Source organism: Parasteatoda tepidariorum, chromosome 9 (genome assembly GCF_982258835.1).
Source record: "Parasteatoda tepidariorum strain Cologne lab strain chromosome 9, Ptep-v5.0, whole genome shotgun sequence".
NCBI lineage: Eukaryota > Metazoa > Arthropoda > Arachnida > Araneae > Theridiidae > Parasteatoda > Parasteatoda tepidariorum.
The window spans coordinates 24,690,635-24,696,615 of NC_141763.1; positions in this window are offsets into that span (position 1 = coordinate 24,690,635).

Here is a 5,981-nt window from a genome sequence, read left to right on the forward strand (position 1 = left end):
GGTCAAACTTTCCAGTGGTCAATGACAAATCAAGGGAATACTCCCTTCTCAAATGTGTATAATTTAAATATGATGTAAAAGATCTGAGGCTATAAAGTATCTGTTGACAAGGGATTTATCCCATCTCAGATATGATTTACAGATGATTTTAAGTGCCCGAGTCGACTGATCAAAGCAACTTCCCTGTTTTTACACACGCTTATCAAAATGAATGAAATTGTAGCTTCAGAATCATTATGTCATACATTTTACACGCGTTTTATCAACACATTTATGACTGCAGGATGACATGTCTCATTTCTAGCTGTAAACTGTCACTTTATCAATAACAAAAAAATTGCAATGATTAATGAACAGAAATATTGAAAAAAACTAATCAATCATTTCTTTTTGCATACTGATTTCCTCGGAATGAATTATATTATTCGTACCTATATAAGTAAATGTAAGTTTTTTACTAAATAGTTATCGATTTTAAAGAATTTAGACTCTTTCGCACTTGGTAAATATAAGTGTTTAACTAGTTAGCAATATTTAATGAAAAATTAATAATAAACAGGGAAAAATAACAAAATGGTAACAGATGTGTTAGCGGCTTTAAGGAGTTTAACCCTTTAACGGGCCATTTATTTCTAGTAAAGGTAAATTAAAGTATTTTTGGAATTGGAATTGTTTTAAGAACAGTATAAGAAAAAAAACTCATTTAGTTTATAAAAATGGCATTTTTTTGGTGGTAAATGTATTTAACACGACCTATTAGGAACTTATTGACTTTTATTTTTTTTCATTTATAAAATAAATTTTATAAATGCTACAAACTTCAAAAGGAATTATCTATTTTAAAACTTTAATACGTTTTTTTAAACTATCAAATGGTTATCAATTTTATTCAAACTCACTTCAAGAAAGCTGAAGTTATTAACAAAAGGAAAGCTAAATTAAGCGGGGTAAAAAAGTGGTGGTAAGTATACTTCCCACTGCCTTCAATAGGATGCCTACAAGTGACGTAGTGTGGGTATCTCGATCCTGATTTGTTGTTGAAACGTGGCATTCTTTTACGTTAGCAACTGTTCTTTCCATTCTATTTCGAGTAAGCCAAGTTAGTCAAGTATCAATTCTCTTAAGTGATACATTCTAAATTCTTTCACAACGATTCTTTCTCAAAAATTTCAATTCTTTCTCTATATATTTATACAGTGACTTAACACAAAGACAGGCACAGAGCCCCGTGCAACATAAATAAACTTATTATGCTTCGAAGTTGCCAGGTACGCAAAACAAAAATATATCACGATTTCAATAAAATACATAAACAAATAACAAATCTAAGTTAAGTGAAAGAAGTAGACAAGAAAGACTTATATTTCAACTAATTCGATGTGCGATGCAGCTCTGTATTTAATTAACTTATCATTAATTAACATTCTAACTTATGTGGAGAAACTTAGCTCAACTTTGTGTTGATAAAGATTAGCTGACGTCATAGGTTAAGTGTGTGGGTATGAAAGGTCTTCCTCTTGATGTGCAAATGCCCAATTAAAGTAAATAAATACAACAGTGTTCGTATAAACCGTTAAAAAAATTACTCTATATTGAGATTTTTTATATTTAAAAAGGTGCTTGCCTGGTGGCCGAGCGGTTAGCGTGCCTGACTGCAAAGCCATAGGCTGCGGGTTCGAATCCCGCTCTGGGCATGGATGTTTCTCTCTCTCTTTGTGCTGTCCTCTGTTGTGTGTGTATGATGTGTGAATGTGGCCCACCCTATAAAACGGGCTTGTGGCAGTGTGGCGTGGGCAATGTTGCTCGCCTCCGTGACTTTGGTTCACTGGTGCCCACTGGGTAACGCGAAATGAGCAACAATTCTGGCATAGTATAGGCAAAAGATTCAAATTCAGTGCCTGCCATTAGAAAAAAAAATATTTAAAAAGGTGATTGAAATGAAAACATCGTTTTATAATTAATTACCTTAAATTAGTTAAATTAGTTATTAATTAATTATGTTCCTATATTGCCATAAAAAAAAGAACTGTTATAAACATTGAAAATAGTTATTAGGGAAACACATTTCTTTATTAAAGAATTCTGTTATTTTATTTTGATTTGTAAAGAGCAATGTGAAATACTACTGCGATTGCATTTTCTTTTGATAATTTTTATTAGAAAAATTATAAATTAAAATTTAATAATTTTTTCTTTATTGCTCTTCTGCATATTACTTTAATTGCTGCCAATCAATCGAAATGATAAGTAAATAATGGATTATTGATTGGATCTAAATATAATTAAAGATGTTAAAAAGAAGCTGTTTAAAAATGTCATGACTCTCGGTCTCGCCCCTTCCAGAACAACATTTGAGAACCGTTTCCTTAGACTGGTTCTCAAACCAACAAAACAAAATTGGAGATCGTGTTTTGCCAACGCCTCCTACAACTGAAAGCCTCCTCTCGGTTTACCAATACAGATTCAATTCTCAAATATGTATGATAAATTTCTCTCAGTCACACTTTATATAAAAATTGGGTTCAGGCGCATAGCCGGTTCACTTTTTAAATAGTCTGCGCAGAATACTTATATAAAACTATGTAGAGACTTTCTGATAAGAAAACATGCTTTTCTCAACGTAAGGTGAAATTCGATGCAATTTATAAATGGTAAAAACAATATTTTCTGTAATCTCAAACCGGGAGGAGCTGTTTTTATAGCTACTAGAATATTTTAATCCCTCCCTCTAAGTACTCTTATCTAGATACAAAGCATTTGAATTTTCTCACTACTACTTAACTACTACATATGCCTTCTCATCGACCTTTAAAGGTTTCAAAAAAATAACGTCATACTGAACAGAACAATAAGTGCTAAAAGTAAAATACTCGTAAAAAAGAACGAATTTATTTACGTTAAGTTTTCTGCTTTTTGTATAACTACTTTTTGCTATAGCTTGACGTTCTGCGATTCTTTTTCAAAATGTAAAAATAACGTACTCATTCTTTTACCTAGTAAAATTTGGTTGATAAAATATTTGTTAAAGAAAAAAATTTATTTAAGTATAATTTTACATGTATTTTACGCTTTTGGGATAACCGTTTTTTTTTCTTTTTGCTATAATTCGACGTTTCAATTTTACATAAATTTTACGAATGCTTTGTAAAATTTAAAGATGAAATATACGTATTTTTGACACGTAAATTGATGGTCCTCTGCTACCCTGGTAGGTAATGTGGAGTCTAGGCGGTACCTCTAACTTGTTCATTTGAAATTTTAAGAGGGAGATAATAACAAAAAATTTGTATAGCAAAATAAATTCAGTTCATGCTGAATTTTCATATTTTTTCCAAGAATATATAGATAAATATTTATTCAAATATATACAATATATACTCAAGAATTCACATTTCTTTTCATCGAATATAATTAAAAAAGTGCTCAGCATGAAATTTAATTACAAACCAAGTATTATATTCAAATTAGTTTGTACAATTCGTGCTGAACACTTTATCAATTATATTCGATTATAATCTTTTTTTATCGCACTGTTTGTTAATAAGCAATTACTGTTTTACTTTTAAAAGCAAATTTAATAAAATAAAATAATGTCAAGCAGCATAAAAGTATTAAGAAGAACTAATTAAACTAAGGAAATATCTATAATTCCATGCACTTGCAGTTTGCTAACTGTTTTTTTTTTTACTAACAGCATATGATAAAAGCATTAATTTTCAGGTTGAAAGCACGCATTGTTTTTTAATTTTGCTGTAATTAATTTTAAGTTCTTGAAAAACAACTGACGTGATTAAAATATTATGACTTTGATTATTTTTATACTTCTAATCATTTAGTGATAAATATTTCATCATCATAGTTGGCCAGACAGTTCAATGTGGGCCAATGCCTCCCTCTGAAGATATCTCCAAAAGATTTCCGATTTATCTTTGATATCCGATTCTTTATCCACTGAGTTAAAGATTATTTTCTATCTTAAAAATGCGAAACTCCTTTTTTCTATTTTTTAAAATAGACGTTGAAAGGGTATATAATCAATTTTGAGAGTAAATGTAGATATTTATGTAGGTTAGATTAGATGTAGATTAGATATGTAGATTAGATGTTATGCAGATTAGATATTATTATGTAGATATATTAAAGTTTTAGTTTTTCTTAAAACCAACACTTTTATTCAAATTAACTGATAGAGAGGACTCCAGTCACGGCACTTTGCACTTAAGTGACAGGATATTCGGTTATCTCGCTACCATTTAGTGTTTGCAAGATATTTACAACCGTTAGATTAAGTATATATATCGATAAAGAAAAGATTTTAAAAAAAGTAAAAGGAAAAAAGAATTTTAATAGAATTTTAAATAAAAAGAGGTAGAATTATTAAATATTTAAAAAAGTAAAAAAAAAACAACAGAAAAATAGCAACGAAAAGATATAATCTCATCATCAACTCACACGATTATATCTGTAAACAATAGTGCTTTCTAACATTGTGTAAAAAGAGCAAAATTAAGGATTAACACACAAATTATGCCCTAATTAAGGATTAACACGCAAATTATACGAACATAAGAATGCGTATACGTACTAATACGAGATGTAGTACAAGTGTACGGAATTGAGATCACGTCCATGCCTTGTCACGTTTACGTCATTGAGTCGCTAGAGTCACTAAGGCTTGTTTTATATATGGTACCGTTATCCGTGTAGTGTAAATCGAGCGTTCACGTATGCGTGATCACGTTGCTGAAGGGTTAAAACCTGATAGAAAAATATGAAGTGAAGTTAAATTTAGCACACATATGAAATATGCTGAATTTTTTTCTCTTCTTAAAATAATAAAATTTATTTTCCTTTTTTAAGTGATTTTTTAAAAAAATCTTTCTGTGCACTGCAAGTAGTCTTTATATGAAATAATTTTTTTAAAAAATTATCTGATTACATTTAAATAAATATTTAAATATATTATATTTGAATGTAGGTCGCAAATCGAATCCGTAGATAAATTTCAAATAATTATTAAATCTGTGCATTTTTATCGTGATCCTATGGGGATTCCTTTAGCAATATTTATTTATTTTATCGCATCCTTAAATACGTCTTATAGTAGTCCTTCTTTTATAGCATTCTTTAAGATTTCATAGCTTTATAAGATTTGTCAGAAAATTCATATTCTATTCTTTTTGAAGGTTTTAAGAAAGTTTCACTTTAAAAACAAGTAACCTAGTTACACGAACTAAAACGTTTTTTTGATTTTTCAATAAATAAATAAAAATAAAATATATTGAAGAAATGAAATGTTAAAATATTATGTCAAAAAAACGAAAAAGATTTAAAGATATATAATGATAAAAATTTATTAATTACACAATTGCAAAAAAATTATTCCCAGAATATACAAAAAATAATTTAAATGAGCCATTTTGACTGAGTAGATTTTTATGATAAAATAAAAGAAGAAATATACCTATTATACAACTAAGTCACTTGAGTAAAAAAGATTGCACAGATATTTAACTCTTTATTAATTATTGGAGCTGTATTTCTGTGTTTTTCTGTCCAATTTATAATAAAGATAAGATTGACGTGGTTAAACTTGCCAGCGGTCAATGACAAATTAAGGGAGTTTTCCCTTCGCAAATGTCTATCATTAAAATATGATTTCAAGAGTCCGAGACGATAAAAATGATGGAAGCAACTTCCTTGTCTTATAAACTAACTTTTCAAAATGAATGAAATCGTTGTTTAAGAATTCTTTTTTTTGCGCCCTTTCATGTTTTCATGTTTAAATTTTAGTCTCAAATCCCTTTTTTTTTCCATTGCTTACCAAAATAATATCAAATTTCAGAGTGATTTTATCATTTAGTTTGTTTAATTTCGAAAATGCAGTAGTTGGAAAAGTGAAGCTACTTGATTAAATACACAACAGTAGGAAGTGTTATATTATGTCAAGACTTTTTTTTTCCTTTTCGATCGAATCTTGC